Source organism: Carassius auratus, unplaced genomic scaffold, assembly GCF_003368295.1.
Source record: "Carassius auratus strain Wakin unplaced genomic scaffold, ASM336829v1 scaf_tig00215962, whole genome shotgun sequence".
NCBI lineage: Eukaryota > Metazoa > Chordata > Actinopteri > Cypriniformes > Cyprinidae > Carassius > Carassius auratus.
Genome location: NW_020528337.1, coordinates 80,556 through 101,585, shown reverse-complemented (window position 1 = coordinate 101,585; position 21,030 = coordinate 80,556). Strand labels below are relative to the sequence as shown.

At 36.0% G+C, this 21,030-nt stretch overlaps 2 long non-coding RNA genes across 2 annotated transcripts; one reads left to right on the top strand and one right to left on the bottom strand.

The window, feature by feature from the left end:
• Positions 1 to 991: 991 nt before the first annotated feature.
• Positions 992 to 2,861, top strand: LOC113096510 (uncharacterized). Its single transcript, XR_003288531.1, has 3 exons — positions 992 to 1,046; positions 2,282 to 2,438; positions 2,527 to 2,861. It is a non-coding gene; the product is annotated as an uncharacterized LOC113096510 (long non-coding RNA).
• On the bottom strand, positions 2,859 to 4,294 carry LOC113096511 (uncharacterized). Its single transcript, XR_003288532.1, has 2 exons — positions 4,236 to 4,294; positions 2,859 to 3,150 (listed from the first exon to the last, which is right to left on the bottom strand). It is a non-coding gene; the product is annotated as an uncharacterized LOC113096511 (long non-coding RNA).
• Between the last annotated feature and the right edge of the window lie 16,736 nt (positions 4,295 to 21,030).

Here is a 21,030-nt window from a genome sequence, read left to right as displayed (position 1 = left end):
ACTTATTATGTCGTTATTTCGACATAATAACTCGTTATTTCGACTTATTAAGTCGTTATTTCGACTTATTATGTCGTTATTTCGACTTATTAAGTCGTTATTTCGACTTATTATGTCGTTATTTCGACTTATTAAGTCGTTATTTCGACTTATTATGTCGTTATTTCGACATAAGTCTCATTATGTTAAGGCTTGTGTTTAGTTCAGTATGAGCCACTAGAGGGCAGAATAAGACCGCGAATCAAAGAACGCATTGTAGTTATGTTGACCTACGGTTAAGCACTTTTACAGGTGGGTGCTCCAAAATCCCAGAAGTTTATCATTGGAAATTGCATTCATCCCAGGAATATGCATTAATTTCAGGCTAACATATATTGAGGTGAAATTTATGTAGCCCATAAATGCAATATTACCGTAAAAGTTTGCCATAAATACACTAGGTATAGGCGTTTATTCTATGTAGTTTTCATAACACTGGATATTCTACTAATTCATACTTTTCTAATACATTGCCTAATGGGCAATTAACTTATTTAATAAGTACATATTTTGTGCTAATTGCTAGTATTGTATGGGGTCAGAATTGTTGCATTATTCCAAATAAATAGATTATTATCCATAAATAAATGTACCGAGATTCACAAAAATATATCAAATTCACAAATAAATAAAATGAGATTTGCAAATAAAAAAATATATATTTACAAATGTGTTTAATGTCACAAACCCAACTCTACCTGGCATTTATTTGTGCACCGCTGTCTGTGCATTTGTAAATTACTGCACGCATTTGTGGATCGCTTCCTGTGCATTTGTGGATTTGAAACACTTCTAGCGTCGACGTGCAGATAAATCCACAAATAAGTGGACTCCACCCACCGTCTACTTAACCCAATCAGACAACGCCCATGTTGCACTGACCAATCGCAGCACGCTCTCTCTCCAACCAATCACGTTTTGCCTAACAACCAGGGCGGGATCAGACACATGAACGCGAGTCACTCGCTACAGTCTTCAACATGGCCGATCAAGAGGAGTAAAGACAGGTGAGTGATGCTAACACAGTAATTAACTGAAGTTTTACCAGGTTCTTGATATGTCATCATTTGTCATAACTAGTGAGGTAGTTTGACAATTTACACCATGATTTAATAAGTTATTATTTGCTCTCAAGCACCATTTCGAAGACTGTCGCATTTGTCTGCCACATACATCAAGGGTGTCTTAATTCTAAAATGGACCATTATTCATTGTGAGGTGTAAATTGTTGTAATTTCTTTACTTTTGAATTTCTTTACTTGTGGCCTACAAAATGCGACCTCCTTGAGAAAGCAGCCATCGAAACAGTCAGCGGATTTATTTTACATTTAGAATTACTGAATTAGTTTATTAGATTAAATAAACTATTACTTAATATCGAGTTTAAGATGAAGAATATGTGAAGCTGCGGGTAGATTCGATGTGCGCCTGTAGTAAGGTTGCCAACTGCCCTAATTATACAGATATACGTTTGGGGTAAGATCTTCCACTGCATATTACATGAGACTCGGTTTTATTCCCCCTTGTCACCCCCCGCAGTGGCATCGTCTCAGATACTACGAGTATGTGTGAACTGAGGGTCATAAGCTGTTGTTACGTTACCTGGAATGCATGACATGTTAATTGAAATTAACTGTCGAAAAGAACCAGTTTTCGAAAAAAGAACCTGACTTCCCATCACTAGTGAAAAGTTGGCTTTCCTCATTATTATGTTCCCTTGTATATAACTGGAACGGTTACTCCATGCACCTTTAAACTACAGTCTGTTCAGTTAAATATTTGACTGCAGTTTGTGTTTACTTACTGTTTGTTCAGGGCCTTTCTGCACAAGGTGAAAGTGCTGCTCGGGCATTAGTGCAGATCATCGCCAGGGATCTGACACCAGGGCCAAGCCGCTCCACTAATTACTATTATATATAATGCTCATTACTGTAGTAACATCCAAAATAAAACTATAACGTTATTTGTAATTTAACTAGTGTTTCCCAGTTTTCTACCTCTCTGGTGTTTTCTGAACCCATCCGTCCGTCTGTGTTATTAATTTTTTTTTTTTTAAGGTAATTAAATGACCACTTGGTCATGTAGCATGTTACATTTAAAAATATTGTTGGAATATTTGCTATCTGCTAAAAATAAAAAAATCTAAAGTACTGTGCTGTATTTACCAATTAGACTAATATTTCATTGTGAACAAGGTTTATTTCATTGATCAAAATGTTCTGTTTGTTATTATGCATTTTAGGACAGTGAGGCAGCAAATGACAGACTAATCCACTTTCTGAAGCTTGGATTACCCCAGGAAAACATCAGTAACATTTTAGGTGTCACTCATACAACTATCGTTCGTCGGATGAGAGAATGTGTTTGGCCAGAGAGAGAATCCAATAATTAACCCTGAGGTAATTATTTCTTCTTACAATGCTTTATTGGTTTTGCTCTGTTAGATTAACCCCCCATATTTAAAATGATTTATTTGTTTACCTTTAGATGGAGTATTCAGACTCAATGGCAGTTGAACAAGATGGTGGAGATGCTGACCATGTTCACTTTGCAGTCAACGTGCCTGTAATTCACAGGCCACAACTCACAAATGAGCAAATTGACCCACTGCAAGTGTCTGATTCATTTGGAGTAGATGTATACCTCAAGACTCTCACATATGTACAGACTTTGATTGAATAAAGGGATATTTGAAGTTTTATTTCTGCTGCTCTAATTTTGACAGCAAGGTTGTAAATGTGTATATATAGTTGTATCTTAAGTAAAACTTGTGGAAACAAACTTTTAAGACATGTAAAATAATTAAATTTATTTTAAAATGTTATTGAAGTACTTTTTTTATTATTATTACTTGTACATAGAATTTTTTTTTACATAGAACCAGTGTCCAGAATTAAATGAGTCCAAATCCAGTGGAGGATGTGTTAGCACAAGCTTGCAATGAAGATGCAAAGTTATCCATTGTGGTTATTTCAGCTGGTATCATCAGGGTCCTGCTGCAGGTAGAAGCCTTGAAGTATCTTCCATTCCAAACATTTACCTGGAGATTCTTGGATGGGACTTCCCATCCAGTCCAAAATGATGTAAGCTTTTGTAGCTGGTCTGTAGTAACTGTGTGGAAAAATAATCAGAAGATGCATACAAACAACTCTTAACATTTTATGGAAGGTTGTATGCATTAAAACTGTCAAACTGCAATGAGTCTTAGAATGAGAAGTTTGAAAAATACTTTTTACAGGATTTATATTGTAATTAAGCCATTTATAATACATATTAAAACAATAAATATCGCTAATTTGATTTGCAAAGTATTAATAAAAAATATAATCTCAAGAACATCTAAGTGTACTCAACTGTGCTCTTTTGAGACACCATAAACTAAAATGTGCTTTTAATATACTACCTCTATTTAAAACAATATGTATTTAGTTACCACTTGTAGTACAAGAAGTTCAGTTGGACTATAAGTGGTAACTAAATACATGTTATTAATACTTCCAATCATAGTAACCTGAACGACATACCAATTTTTCCTCAAATGTGCTTTATAATAAATTACAATAAATCTATGAACAGGCTGTGGTCATGTCATGCATTCCAGGTAACGTAACAACAGCTTATGACCCTCAGTTCACACATACTCGTAGTATCTGAGACGATGCCACTGCGGGGGGTGACAAGGGGGAATAAAACCGAGTCTCATGTAATATGCAGTGGAAGATCTTACCCCAAACGTATATCTGTATAATTAGGGCAGTTGGCAACCTTACTACAGGCGCACATCGAATCTACCCGCAGCTTCACATATTCTTCATCTTAAACTCGATATTAAGTAATAGTTTATTTAATCTAATAAACTAATTCAGTAATTCTAAATGTAAAATAAATCCGCTGACTGTTTCGATGGCTGCTTTCTCAAGGAGGTCGCATTTTGTAGGCCACAAGTAAAGAAATTCAAAAGTAAAGAAATTACAACAATTTACACCTCACAATGAATAATGGTCCATTTTAGAATTAAGACACCCTTGATGTATGTGGCAGACAAATGCGACAGTCTTCGAAATGGTGCTTGAGAGCAAATAATAACTTATTAAATCATGGTGTAAATTGTCAAACTACCTCACTAGTTATGACAAATGATGACATATCAAGAACCTGGTAAAACTTCAGTTAATTACTGTGTTAGCATCACTCACCTGTCTTTACTCCTCTTGATCGGCCATGTTGAAGACTGTAGCGAGTGACTCGCGTTCATGTGTCTGATCCCGCCCTGGTTGTTAGGCAAAACGTGATTGGTTGGAGAGAGAGCGTGCTGCGATTGGTCAGTGCAACATGGGCGTTGTCTGATTGGGTTAAGTAGACGGTGGGTGGAGTCCACTTATTTGTGGATTTATCTGCACGTCGACGCTAGAAGTGTTTCAAATCCACAAATGCACAGGAAGCGATCCACAAATGCGTGCAGTAATTTACAAATGCACAGACAGCGGTGCACAAATAAATGCCAGGTAGAGTTGGGTTTGTGACATTAAACACATTTGTAAATATATATTTTTTTATTTGCAAATCTCATTTTATTTATTTGTGCGTTTTATATTTTTTTGTGAAACTCTTTACATTTATTTGTGAATTTGATATATTTTTGTGAATCTCGTTACATTTATTTATGGATAATAATCTATTTATTTGGAATAATGCAACAATTCTGACCCCATACAATACTAGCAATTAGCACAAAATATGTACTTATTAAATAAGTTAATTGCCCATTAGGCAATGTATTAGAAAAGTATGAATTAGTAGAATATCCAGTGTTATGAAAACTACATAGAATAAACGCCTATACCTAGTGTATTTATGGCAAACTTTTACGGTAATATTGCATTTATGGGCTACATAAATTTCACCTCAATATATGTTAGCCTGAAATTAATGCATATGCCTGGGATGAATGCAATTTCCAATGATAAACTTCTGGGATTTTGGAGCACCCACCTGTAAAAGTGCTTAACCGTAGGTCAACATAACTACAATGCGTTCTTTGATTCGCGGTCTTATTCTGCCCTCTAGTGGCTCATACTGAACTAAACACAAGCCTTAACATAATGAGACTTATGTCGAAATAACGACATAATAAGTCGAAATAACGACATAATAAGTCGAAATAACGACTTAATAAGTCGAAATAACGAGTTATTATGTCGAAATAACGACTTAATAAGTCGAAATAACGACATAATAAGTCGAAATAACGACTTAATAAGTCGAAATAACGAGTTATTATGTCGAAATAACGACTTAATAAGTCGAAATAACGACTTAATAACTCGAAATAACGACTTAATAAGTCGAAATAACGACTTAATAAGTCGAAATAACGAGTTATTATGTCGAAATAACGACTTAATAAGTCAAAATAACGAGTTATTATGTCGAAATAACGACTTAATAACTCGAAATAACGAGATAAGTTTCCCTTTTTTTTTTCTCCACCATGCGGTTCAGGGCTTCCGTATTTAATCATCTGAAATGATTCAAAATCACAATGGTGACTCCATCCTGTCAGGTTGCAGTGATTAAGTAGGTTTTAATGTGAGATCAATGACTCCAGTTGAAGTATAACAGTGTTGGCTTGGCATGTGTTGAGTTGAATGGCTCACTTCTCCCATGCTTTAGAGCCCAATAAGATTTCATCAAGACCCTGATATAAGGGTGCCACAGGCATGATTGATCACCCCCAGCAGATTGACCCCCTAGTCCCGGCTGCGACCACCAGAGGCCAGCCGTGTTTGGGCGTAATGATTTGCGATGATCAGGGGTGAGGAGTTTGATGATGGATGAAGCTTTCTTAAGAGGTCAGGCGGTCACAGGAAAAAGAGCATTGACCATACGGGGTATTGACACGGGCCGGGGAGACTGAATAGCACTGTGCCGTATGTCTTTATCATAATTAAGTGGGGATACTTAACCCTGGAATGATGTGGTTCCTCTTGTCCATTGGGAGGCATGAGCAGGCCTCCTCAGGGGAAGCTCTCCCACAAAAGCCAGCCATATTGTCAAATAATATGCTAATGGCAGTGACCCCTGTTTCGGAGAGACTATTCCCACATCTGAGAGGTTACTCTCATGAACTGAGCCCACTTAATGAAGTTTAGGATGCCTTTTTATTATTTTCCATTTGGTTAATTTGTGTAATGGAAAATGAAAGCTATCAGTAAGATTTTATTTTGTTAATCATTGACTATACTGTTCTAAAGAAAGTTTAGGATCTTAATTTGATAAATTCCTCCCAGATCCATGTACAGATCTACAATTAAAACATCTCTTAAAGGCTTTCAATTAGCTCTCTCTCTTTTTTCACTTTATATATATATTTAACACACACACACACACACACACACATACATATATATACATACATTCATATACATACATAAAAATGCACAAATATATTATTATTATATTATAAATTTCATTTATACTTATTATAAATTGCATTATTATAACTAAAATGCCAAAATAAGCCTTCAATCTGAAACAACATAAACATCTTTTTTTTTATGTATCCTTGCTGTTCCACATAATTCATTGATTTTCTCAATTCATACATCATTCATCATAGTTTCATTTCTGGTTTTTGGTTTAAAAAGTCATGCAGATAGCAACTGATATTGATACAGTCTGACTGTACGAGTTTTATGCAGCCGATGCCTAAGAAGAACCTTGGATTTGGAAGGGTCGTCGCTGGCACACACGAGTGCATGCATCAGAGAGCAAGAGTGCTCAGCCAGCTCCCCCAAAAAGCCTGTCCCTCGGTACGGGGAATTACACGACCTCTCTCAGCTCACCGTAACCTCCTCATTATACACACACCAATGAACTCGGATCATATTTTCCTGGGCAGTGGGAAAAAAATGGAAATGGGAGGGAGGGTGGTGCCATGCATTTGAACAATGCTTTGCTGATTTTTAAAATGACTCCGCGGAGAAGTTCAGATCTCGTGTTACCGTACAGACATTCCCATTTGCATTTTCAGTATTTTTAGAGTGCTTTTATGCCCCCAATTCCTAAACCACAGAGAATAGTGTAAAACTGGCTCTGATTAGGCAAAGTAAATGTTGCCTTTTTTTTTTTTTTTACCAACTTTGACTTAAATCAAAGAAAATGCTTCTAAAATACTTCTATGTTTGTATTTTTACTTAGGAATATTTCTCAAAATAATATGATTATTTCTTTATTTTTTATTCTACATGTAAAATAGCTTCAAAATAATTAAGTAGTAAATGATTATTTCTTTATTTTTCATTCTTAATTGCACATATAAAGTAGCTTCAGTTTGAAAAGAATAACTGAAAATCATTCATCTATTTTATTTCAAATTTATTTTCGGTTTCTGAAAAGCGTGTTTGGTCATTTGAAAGCAAGAAGGCTCATTGTAGTGGACACTGTTTATGAGCCTCCTGTGCTGTCTCTGTCTGTGGTCTCTCTCTTTCGGTCCCTCCATTCATTTTCAAATTAACCTCCTAATAGACCTCATCTGTCCTTGGAGAGCCTATTAACTAAAGATCTGTTTTCATCTGCTGGACAACTTAGGACAGGAGAGACCCCTGCCACACAGACGTCCGCTCCCATGCAGCGAGCAGCGTCAGAAACCAAAATCGAATAAAAATAAAAGAGGTAATGAAAGGATTTCATTACATATAGTTAATTACCTCCCAGGCCTGGGCCAACCCTTTCCTGGTGAAAGAATTAGAGAAACTTAATTGCTTTATCACCCGGCCTGTGATTTCCGGCAATCAGGCGGCTTTCATTTAATTCGGCTGCCAGGGGACAATGGGGTGAGCTCTACTCTCTACCTGCCCTGGAGCACAGCTGCACATGGGGTGGAGTAGTGCGAGCCCCAAACTGGCAAATTTAGTGTCTGTGAATTAATGAAAATCAACAGCGGCATTTGACGACTGCCCCTGAGGTGCGTGTCAGTGGAGGACGCTGTGCTTGAGAAGGAGATGACTAGTGAAGGCCTGTTTCGGTGGTGGTGAGAAGGCAGGGAAAACCTCACACTGGTCGCCTGAGGATAAACTAAGTAACCGGGGGGAATTGGACAGCTAACAATATCCATGCAATTAACACAGTCTGTAAGAGGAGGAGGAAACCTGACAGTCTGTTGAATGTCAGTATGATTAAAAGGTATATATTAATTAATTAAAGACGTGTTGCTTCTTTATAATAAAAGGATTATCATGTTATGTCTATGAATATGTTTTACTCTTAGGTCTAGTGGGAAATTATTTTATGTCTCTGTTACTGTCATAAATGTAAAGACATTTAAAGGTTTTCAAATGGCTTGACGAGAATGTTTTTGTTTGTATTTGCTGATGAAACAAGTCGAAAAATGTTTAGTCACTTTCTGAAATATTACAATAGCTTTTTGTTTAGCAACTTATAGGACAACATTATAGAATTCAACTTCATGTCTTCAGTTTCCTGTTTAGTAGCGATAAGATGTAAATACAGTCCGGCTGGTGTTATCCTGCACGTCTCCATTTATCCCTGTGGTGATAATAAGGCCAAATTTAAATACGAAATCCCTGACAGTACATTTTTCTGACACTGCTACCTTTAGGTTCTGCATGGCTGTTTGAATCAAAGAGTGGTTATCTCTTATATTGAGCTGTTCTAACCTCTGTCCAGTCTGATTAAACACAACGCTGTGGATTTTCTTGTTATTCAGGACCAGGTTTCAGGGTCACTTACTATCGAAAACAAAAATGCATAGGCTAGTAAAAGACATTACGCATGGTAAAACAAATATTAGTCCTTACAAAGTTTTGATTCAAGTTTATGGGTTGGCATTTCTATTAAAACTGGACTTTTGGAGTTACTGTTTTGTTTTAATTAGAATGTATTGCAATAACACTCTCTCATGATGTGCTCAGGGTGAACTGTTGTTACATTTATTGGATTTTAATTTATTTATTTGTGGGACGAGGCAAAGGGTTATAATTGTGTTTTTGTGCTCCTAGTACACCTCCTAGTACACTATATATATATATTGTGGAAAAAAATATTTTAAATGTAACTGTTTTCTATTTTAATGTATGTAATTTATTCCTGTGATCGATTATCATCTTGGTCACGTGATCTTATTTAATATACCATACAATTTAATTTACATTTTGCATATTACATTTATTTATATAGTAGTTTATACAGTACAGATTATAATTTTATTATAATATATTACATATTTTATTAATATAATAATAATAATAATAATAATTATTATTATTATTATTATTATTATCATTATCCTGTGGAATATATACATAAATATTTATTTACTAATCTTTTGAGTAGTACTAAATAAAAAAATTACAAATAGTATTCTCCTAATACAATAATATTTTTTTCTTTCACTCTCTGTATATCTATTGCTTGTGGTTGTTTTGTTTTTTAATTCACATTTAAACAGAACTCATTACCCACTCTCTTCATTTACTATCACCTTCTTTGTCACCGCACTAGATAACCTTAGATTGTCAGTCCTTGATTAAAACGTTGACTTTTTTACTCCGAATTAACCTGATTATTGTAATTGAATGTAAAAGCGTGTAGCTCAGCACAGAGCGTGATCAGTGGAGATGGATTAGGAGAGAAGGCTTTCAAATTGAATGCAGTTTTCCCCTCTCAGTCCAATAATTGTGCCGTTTACCACTACCTGAGTAAGTGACCAGTGCTATTTAGTTTCTCTAATGATGATGCACAGTGGGCTTGGGTTAGAGATAATTAAAAAAAGCTCTGCCTCTCTCTCTCTGCCTTTACTTTTGGCACATTGACAGCTGAGCACAAACAAAATATTGAGCTGTCCTCTTGGCAGCATCCTGAATGCCAGCATCAAGTTCTTCAAATGGTCTTTCGTTCTATTTCAAGAGATAAAAAAAAAAACATAGGGGTCTCTGGTCTTTTACTCATGACTGACAGAAGTCTGTATATGCATTTTGGTTTTTGGCTGTGTACCTTTCACTCAAATCCCATGACAAAGTTTTCAAAGTTTTGAGTATATTTTTTCTTTTTATTTAAAATGTTCTTCAGAACAATACATTTTCTGCCCATATTATACTTTTTTTCAGCTGTATCCTTTTTTACAGTAAATTTTTTTTATGGTAAACATAAAAAATATATATTTTTGCCGTTTGTAACATAGTTATCCTTCAAGTTAAAAATTGCATGATAAATAAAGATATTGTCCCTCAAAAAAAAACATCAGGTCTAGAAGACGAGGTGTTCTGTGTTGTGAAAGCAAGTTTGTATTGTTTTCATTGCCGGAAGATGATGACGTGAAGACATCACGTAAAGTACAACTTACTGTACCAAGTTTACCAAGACTGCATCATTATCATCCTCGGACTTGGGCTCATATTGATAAGTTAATATCGATGCCATTTTTGTAAGCTTGAAGCAGCTTATGGCATCTTTGTTTACAAGTAATCTTTTTGTTTTCGCATTGCGTTGCATACGGAAAGACCAATCACAGCAGTTGGCCAGCTGACCAATCAGAGCAGAGTAAACTTACAATATGGAAGGGAAGAGTTTACAGACCTTAACGGGATACTCCATCTCAAAATGAAAATTTTGTCATTAATCACTTACCCCCACTCGGAACACAATTTAAGATATTTTGGATTAAAACTGAGATTGTCCCATAGACAGCCAAGTAAATTACAGTGTCAAGGTCAAGAAAAGTATGAAAGACATACATAGGCGTAAGGGTACGTAGTTTGCTTTCAGCTGATGACAGATGGACTATTCTGACGATGTCTTTCATACTTTTCTGGACCTTGACAGTGTAATTTACTTGCTAGTCAATGGGACAGTAACAAGCCTCCTGGTTTTCATCCAAAATATCTTAAATTGTGTTCCGAAGATGATATTATGCAGCATAATAATGTGATAATGAGATGCATTTTAGGAGATTGTCTGCCAACAGTAGTGACAAACTACACTCATAAAAATAAAGATCCTAAAACGGGGATTTTCACAGCAATGCCATAGAACCATTTTGGTTCCCCAAAGAACCTTTTAGTGAACAGTTCTTAAAATAATAATTGTATTTATAGTGTGAAAAACAATTTGATGAACCTTTTTCCTCTCTTAAAAACCCTTTGTTCATCAGAAAGATTTCTTGGATGTTAAAGTTTCTTCATGAAACTATAGAAGCCAATAAAGATCCTTTATTTTCAGAAGTGAATAGGAAGAAGAGAAGAATCTCATTTCCTGATGACCCTTCTGAAATCTCTCTCAATCTTTTCCTTCCGTCTCAGCAAGTCTTTTGCTATTCCACACATGACCACAGGCTAAATGACATCAAGCCTCATTATATTCATCACATGCCACATTTGTAACCTGTTAGGCGAGTAAATTGTGCTAAAATCAGCTGATGCCCCATCCCTATACCCACTCTCACAGAGATGTTCTCTGTTCTGAGAAGAGCAGCACAGGGTTAATTGGATGGCTTTGGCCCTGTTATATTCTCTGCCGTTTCTGCCATGATGCCATATCTTACACATTTCAAAGCCTGACATGAGAATACATTGCATCTGGATGAAAACTGCAGTTCACTGATCTTCTTTGCAGCAAAATGTAGAATGTGACATTTATTTGGAGAGGGTGGTCGGAGGTGCTGAACCTGATCTGTAGTAAACAGATAACATGAACGGATGAGTCTGTTTAATGAACTCATTTGGATTTCAGCAGAAATGACTTTTTAACCTGCTTTCTCTGGAGTTCTTCTCAGTGAGGGATACATCTGCTGCTATCATGTCTTCTTGTTGTTTTAACCTATAGCATTTTGTGTTTTGCTGTTAATAGTCTTTGTGTCAAGAGAAGGCCATAATTAAAATAGACTAGTATAAATGCAACCGTGTTTACCAGTGTGTTATATACATAGATCAGTAAACAGCTACAAATAACACATTTTACTACACATGAAATGCACATCAGTAATGCAACACTTTGCTTAATCTTGCCTGGTTCTACAGTAAAAATCTAAACATCTTTGAAGCATCTTTAAAGTGTGTGTGTATGAAATAAAATAAAATATTATGCTACTGTAATTGATTATAATATATTCACTGAGACCCAGTCTTATCTTTGCTATTCTGCTATTTATGTAAGATAAGATAAATTTTCAGAGAATGTATCAGATTTTTCAGATATTTTTTCATACTCCACTGGAATAAAAAAAAAAAAAAAAAAAAAAAAAAAAAAAAAAATTGTATATATATATATATATATATATATATATATATATATATATATATATATATATATATATATATATATATATATATATATATACATTTATTTATTTGTATTTTTTTAATAAATAAATACACATTAAGTATAATAATTTGTATGTTCACTGAAAGCAAATCTTATGCTATGCTGCTTCCCAAGAAAATGCATCTTGCTCTAAGAATGTTTTGATATAATTACTGGAGCACCCGTGCGCACACACACCACACACACACACACACACACACACACACACACAAACAAACAAACAAACAAACAAACAAACAAATAAATACATGTTGATTTGATTATTTTAATATAAAATAATAAATGTAAAATTATACAACATCAAGAATAGAATAGAATGGATGCATTATTCATTTTATTAATATTGTATGTTTATTTTAATTTTAATATTAAATTAATATCATGCCATGATAATCTCCATATTCAGGTGTGCTGGAAGCACACTGTGTTTCAGTGAGTACAGGTGGGCATAAAAGTAAGAAAGTCTTGTCATCTTGATTTTTAAATATGAAATCTCACTTAAGTTCTCCAGAGGGGAAACATGCTTCACCCATTCTCTGCTACAGCAGAAGAGAGAGAGAGCAAGAGAAATTAATGCCGCCACCGGTGCAGAGCATATGCTGGAATAATGAGGGGGGGGGGGGGGGATCTTGCGCTTATGCAAACTTCCAATTGCCAAAAAAATAATCTGTCTCAAACAAAGGAAAGACCCCTATGGTGCTGAGGTCTATGGTTTCTGTCATACCTATTCCTTTGGGGTTTCACATGACAAAATGCAGAAAGTTGTTTTGTCCCTCTTCCTGTCATGTTACACCCCTTAACCGGAGTATTTTCCCCCTCTCTTTCTCTCTCATCCTCTCTCTCTCTCTGTCTCTCATGTTGTCTTGCTGTCTGTGCTGTCAGCCCATAGCCTGGCACCTGCTCTCATGTTCCTAATTAGTCTCATTTAATTAATTATATTCTGCTGCACATCTCCTTATCTTCCTCTCGGTTTAGTCTTTTTTTTCTTCATTAACATTATGCTAAGAAATGAGCTGCCCAGCTTTGTGTGGAGAATTTAAAGAAATGTAGCCCTTGTAACACCACTTCAAATATAAGGAAGTCTAGTGACTTTTTCGACAGTAACCCTCTGTTGCATGAATTATTAAAGCACTTGGGAATAAAATGTCTTAATGTTTCTTTGTACTTTGAAACTATTAACAATACAGTATTACATTGCACAAAATATTACTTAAACATGCATTTATGAACTATGACCCACATTACTATTTTGTTTTGCAGTGGACATATATAATTATGAGAAATACATTTTTACATATGTTTTAATTTATTTATTTATTTTTCAGTCAATAATATATTTGGAGAGTTTTCTGTCGACTGCAATATAAATTAGAATAGAAGAATATTGGTAAGGGAAACAACAAATTTTTTTTTAAAACAAAAATATTTTAGCAATGAATGACATCCAGGGGGCAGTTGCATAAACTTAACCTCTATGTTAAGACAATGTCTTAAAGGGTTAGTTCACTCAAAAATGAACATTAGCCCATAAATTACGCATCTTGAAGTCATCCTAGGTGTATATGACTTTCTTTTTTCATATGAATCCAGTCAGAGTTATTTTAAAAGTTTTCTTTGATCTTTCAAGTTGTTTGATGCCACTCAGCAGGATTTGCACTGCATCGGTTCACAAGAAGTTAAATAAAAAGCACAGCCATTTAAAAAAAAGTGTCTCACATGGCGCCGGGGGGTGAACAATGGCCTTCTGTAGTGAATCAATGGTTTTTTTTGTATGACCAAAAAATCCATATTCAAAACGTAATAATCACTTTAATCTAGCTTGCATTCACTGATGTAAAACGGAAGCAGTTCCGGGCGAATGAGGTATGAGGTCAGCGTTGCGCATGTGGTGGTGATTCTCGTGAAAACCAGTGTTTGTTAACAGGAGCATAGGAAGCAAAGCTTCCTTACTTTAACTTAGTCTCCTCTCTGCTTATATCAAAATCCTTTGACATTCTTCTTTACAAATCCACATTTTGTACATCTAATTAGTAACTGTTGTTTTGTTTTGATCTCTCCGCTGTGTTTCCACGTGTGTTACTTTCACTTTGCTCATCCCCCGGAGTCATGTGAGAAACTTTTTTCTGTTATCAAACAGCTTTAATGAACAAAGACAATTTTTTAAATAACTTCCAACTGAATTCGTCTGAAAGAAGAAAGTCATATACTCCTAGGATGATTTCAGGGTGAGTAATTTATGGCTTAATTGTTATTTTTGGGTGAACTAACCCTTCAAAGAATGAGTTTGACCAACTAGCTGTCAGCCCAGGGGTAATCAGTCTTATTTTGGCCCCAGATTGAATTGTCATTCAGCTCAAATCCATACTGATAATGCTGTATTGTTTTGTACTTCTAAGCCTTTTTTTGGTCCCTCTAAATTTTCCGTGCCAGTTTATTCATTTGCCCATTTGCCAGTCACTTAGAGTCAATCTGATATGTGCCCTCCGTCAGCAATCCCCGTGCTCAAGGCCTCAGTGCTTCGCATTTAGTTACTGACACACTCATCCGCCAGCTCTTTACCTTACCTAAGAAAACAAGTCAACTTTAAACACGGCAAGTGAGCCGCAGTCAGGAGCGCACTTCAGCAAAGACAGTTTACCTAAACACCTTCTTTCTTCTCGGTTAGTTTCTCTATTTCATTTGTCAGATTCACTCAGCCTGCATGCCGATGTTGTCTATCAGGTTTACCGAAGGAGTAATAAATAGTGTTTTTTTCAGTGGACTGGACTGTAGAGGAGCCAGAATTCAGCCGGGCCTAATGTGCTGACTTAGATTGGCGAGGTGCCTGGGTGATCACTCATCATTTGATCTGTAAGGGATTTTGGTTAAGTTCCAGTGGAGTTAGAGTTCAGACAGATCTCAAGATCAGTTGTTGAACTCCGTTGGGAAAACAATTTCTCAAGTTACTTCATTAAACTCATAAACGGCTTGATCCCGTGCTGTTGTTTTCCTGATAATCTCTATGTTTTCGACTGTAATAATGTCTTCTGCATATGGTGAAGATAAACCACAAGAATTTCATGTGGTGCTTCCATATTAGACACACAAAATAAATGTACTCCACTTTTTGGCAGATAAGTCCTCAATATTTTCATTTAACTGATGGCTATGGAAGACCATCCAAGGTACCTGGGTTTTCATTCTGGTGGTGGAAAAAGCTTCAAATTTCACTTCCTGCTGGTTGAGATGGGGTGTTCTACAGATGCCTGAGTCCCAGCGCCTCGGGTAGAGAAAGGGCACCATCAATAATTCAGCCTCTGATCAGACCTTCCACAATGGGCAAGAACAAACTTTTGGCATGACGGCAACCACGACACACTGGTAGTATTTCCCATGCTTCGATAGCTTTGCATTGACCATATGGGCATCATAATTACCAGTGGGATGAAGCAACAGTCTCTTGATCACCAGGCCAAAAATCACACAACAACCTTAATCAGTTCGGGCTGCTTCAGATCCCATCCTGAGCTAATCTGGTGCTGTAATGATGTTTTCTGATAGGCAGGATACCATAGGTACTAATTAATTCTAATCGATTTTTGGAAATGTGCAAAATGAAAATGAAAATGTGAGTGGAGAAATTTCAGTCTGTGACCTAATTTGAATTTTTGTTTATCATGTTTTAAGCTTTAAATTGTTTAATACGTAATTACTGAAAGTCATTTGAAAGTCAAAAAGTAGGTGTTTCTTCAGTCACAACATATATGAATAATTAAATGCAATATTTGGAATTTTCTACCAAATTTTTTTAGTTTTTCTAAATTTTAAGTTTACTGTAATGACTCCTCTACCGTTCATGAATTCTGTGCAGGTGTGTAGTATGAAAGCATTCCAGGGCTCCAGATTGTGGTTAAAATATCGCCAATTTAAAAAAATAGTTACAGTAAAATAAAATCTAGTCACCAAGGTGATAGTCAGTTAAGCTTTGTGTGTGTCTATAACAAACAACACAGCACAGGGCAGGATATCCGATTCACAAACAACTGACTCTTATGATTCTTCAAACAAACTCTTGAGTTTTGGTTTGAATTAGGTACAGAGCATGAACAACTTACTCCATGAATGAATCATTATTTGGTTCTGTCCGAAAAAATAATGAATCGGCTATAAGGGAAACTTTTTTGTTTTTCAACGGACAAATATTCTTTTCAAAACATTTTTAAATGGCATCATTTTAGCACAGTACTTATCAACCTAACTAATTTTTCAACTTTTTAAATCTGGCATCTCCTCATGGAATAATGAAGTTTCTCAGCGGAAGCAGTAAAAGTCATTTGGGTATTTTTCACCTACTGTTTCATGAATCCTGTGTAGTCAGACATTCTACTCATTTGATGTGCTGCTTTTCACATACTAACATGGTATGAAAGAAAGCCTACCAATATGTTTATATATCCTGCTGTTTTCCCAGACCTGTGATTAATCATGAAATCGAAACAATCAGCATGTAGAGTAAAAGGTTCCTCCTCTCCTCCATAAAGACATTTACAATACATATGGCAGTGGCTGTATACATATGTAATAAATCAAAGCCTGTTTTCCAATAAAAGAGTAGTTAAAGTATTCAAAACGATGGGGTGGGATTCTGTTCTATTAACCTGGGTGCAGTGTTAAAGGATCTGTTATGGAGAGGAAATGACAAGAAATGGGGTTGACAGGCCTGGAGTGAGACAGTTAAATGCCCCTCGCTGCTTTGGATAATTAATAAATAAAGCACCAGGGGAGCCCTGCCATGCCTTTCTCTATGACAGGGGCTGTCTCCAGTGCGCTTAAGCATTAAATGACCAATTTCTGTCAGACTAACTTCCACCACGCACTCTCTCTTTCTTTCTTTCTCCCTTCTCTCCATGGCTTCCTCCTCCGGCTCTCTCTCTCTCTCTTTTCCAAAGTAAGCTACTTTGCTCTCTTTGCACTGAGTTTTTCAGCGACTGATGGCTCTAGTTCATTTCTGCTGAATTAATTGGTCCCTGAATGAATTCTGTTGACAGGGCAATTCATCATGTGTTTGGCCTGACAGTGACTGGGTGTTGGGGAGGGGGTGGGGGTGTAGAGAGGAACACTGAGCCAAGGGGAGGTTGGGGTTAGGAGGGACGTTGGGGGTTTGGTGCTTCTTCACTTTCTCTCCTTTTTCTGTCTTTCTCCATCTCTGTCTCGCTCTCTTTCTCTACTCAGACACTTAACGGGTGAGATGAGCCTCTGCGTGGAGTCTTGAGGACTGTAAAGGGGGATTTTGTGTTGTTTTAGCCTCTCTCTCAGACGTTAAGTGTGCCCTGGGGTTGCAAACACACAAACCCCCTTAGGTAAGGCTTTCAGAAGATCTTCACTTGATTGGACGGTCAGGTCCGAGGAAATCTCTCCACTCTAGGCAGTCTGATTTCTCATTTCCTTACGGGCTAGGTGACATAATCCCACAGAGAAGCAGATTGCATTAGCATTTAATTACATAATGTCTCACACAATGGCCATTAGAAGTGATCATTTAGCCAATGAAAGAAATGAGATGTGGCTGCCGATGGAAAAGATTGCAGAGGGTCTCAAATCCAACGGGTTTCTGTAAGATTCCTGTGCTTATAATATAACTAAAAAACCACCCCATTGTTTGGAGCAAAGGCCAAACCTGGTAGCTCTCAGTGCCACCCACACAGCGCTTTTTACAAAGCAAAATCAATCAGTGCTTGCTCATTAGGGCGCTCACCAACTTATGTAAGCGTCTCTTGGATGGGCTCACACAGCTTGAGTAAAAATGACCTCATAATCACAGCGCAGCCATCAAGACAGCACCTGAGCGTCACAGCCACTGCGATGATGCTAGGAATAGTGCTTTTTTTATTCCCGTCACGGCCACTTTCAATAAAGAAATTTGTTAAATGCAAATTGAAACACTGTCATCACACTGTTTATAAAGTTTCGATTTAATATGTATATTTTATTGTATGCAATACATAGAATAAACTCAAGTAAAACAGTAAATGCTATATAGAAAATCTTTTAACTGTATTATCTTACAGCTCTCTATATAAAGCTGGATATGTACAGTATAATCAGTACAATCACGTAATGCCATATATGCTAAATAGCGAATCTATTTATATATATATTCTTCTTCAGTTGTACAGATATGGTACAAGGATCTCTTGACAAGATTCACAGCTGTTCAGATGTTTACACTCACGGATGTTTTGGATAGAAACAGGGCATGTAAAAATATAAATAAATGAAAACGAAAACTTAAATGCATGCAGTTCGGATGTAAGTACCAATAGTGTCATTTGTGTAAGTGTTTTTTTTTTTTTTTTTTTTAATAGCCAAAGATTAGTAAACTGATTTATACACATTTTTTTTTTTTCCCAGAAGGTGAAATTGAAATCTGGAGAAATTACTGGAAGCTTGCTTGTTCAGAAACTTTGTGGGACTGTGTTATTTTCATAAATGTTTTAAATTGCACACGCTAAGCAGCGTGGAAAATCAGTTCTTGTCATCTCACAAACTACACTTGTACCTAAGAAAGACTCCATTCCCAGAAAATTTCATAATTAGCGGTGTCCCTAATGAGGTGGATTTGATTGACGGCCCCAGGTTGGCCTTTCCCCTCACCAGCATCAAATATGACAGCAGTGATGATGACGAGCACATAGATGGCTGACAGGACTTAACAGTGAATGCTGTCCAGTGCAACTCCTCTGGTGCTCCTTCTCTCTCCAGTGTGACACCCCATGACAGATGATGCTGTTTTCTCCCCATTCAAGCCTCAGAAAACACTAGACATTTTTCCATTTCTTATGAATAATGTGTCTACAAATCTTTATTGTATGTAGGAAATTTACATAGGACTACATGGGCACATTTGCCGTGCGATTACCAATGTGACTAATGCTTGATGAGATGCAGGCAATGTCACGCAAGCCTGATAAAGTGAATGTTTCTATGTCAGTGATCAGGTTATTCTTGTAAGACCTGAGTAATACATAGTGCCATTGAGGATTGTCAGATAATAGCACTTGCATGTGCATACATGGAGTAAGTTGCTTATTTAGGACTGAGGGTTTCATTTTACTAATTAAAGTGTATAATACTGTGAGAATTTTATTGAATGATAATTGTATTTATTAATTTCACAAGTGCATATATATATATATATATATATATATATATATATATATATATATATATATATGCACTTGTGAAATTAATAAATAAAATAAAATATATATATATATGCATTTATATAAAGTGTAAACATATAAACATTGAAAAACTATGAACTGGTATTTAAAATTCACTTTCCAAAATTAGCTCATGTAACCTCAAATTTCAGTTAAGAATGAGACTAAACCGTCATGCAATTGTTTGTATAGTTATCTCCAGCAGAACTGAGCTCGGGCCCCTCGCAGTGTTTGAGGAGCCGAGAGGATGACAGGTGCTTTTTGTAATGCCTTGCTGATGAGAGCCAATCAGCTGATTCCATTCTGCTGCTTTTTTCCCCCATCTCCCCTGTTGTCATCTGGCATGCTAAAGTAAAGATGAGCCTGATTGACAGATGCATCCGGGTTCACAGTTTATTGGTTCCAGCAAAAGAAGCAGATATGCCAATTTAGACAGGGGAGTGACAAAAAAAGTTTCCATCTAAATGGAATAATTTTACCACTGGGAATTCTCAGCTGGGGGAAGAACAGAGGCAGGCCTTTTTTCGTTATTTTAACAAGGGCTGCATGACAAACATATACGACAGTAAGAGGCTGACAGAACAGCAGCTTTTGATGCTTCACAGGGGAGCTATGAAATAAACAATAGGCAGAAAAATTGAATTACAGCAGGGTAGGATTGTCTGCTCGGGCAGGAGGAGAGCTGCTGCAGGCAGCAGTCAGCTGCAGAGGGAACCCAATGCATCATTAAATAGTCCACACTCTGCTTTACACCCTCACTGTGACTCCTCTCTGCTTGCGTTCATACGCTTTTCCCATTCCTTGCTTACGATTTCCCTCTCTCTAAGACTCTCTTTCCTCTAGTTCTTCCTCAATTGAACTTTTAGGTTTGCTCCCCGCTGTTTCGTTCTGCCTTAAACATCTGTTTTTACACTATTTTATTGTATTTCTTTTAGTATAAAATAAATTGTATATACATTAATTGTTTAAAATCAATAATGTATGTTTAAAAATATGAGTTTATCAAATAATTTGGATTATAAATTGTATATTATCAAACACATGAGAAAAATATGCATATACAATTTACTTTATATTAAATAAATATTAATAAAATATAAAAACAATATATATATATATATATTTGTTTATACACACATTGTTTGTTTTTTATAAATAATATCAGTTGTAATAGAATTTAAATTTTTCTATACACATTTTTGTAGTATATATATAAATACAAATATATGTAAATAATGTAATTTTTTAAATATTCTTAATATTTTTAATTCCCTGCCATCTAGATTTTACTGTAATTTCATTTGCTTTATATTAACCAGTGTGATATGTTCATAACTAGTGTTAATACTTACAGCTCAGCGTATCCTTGAACTCTGAATGACTTTTTCACGAAAGGGTTAATAATCACTACTACGGTCACAGGCTGACATACAAAAAAATTGTATTTCTC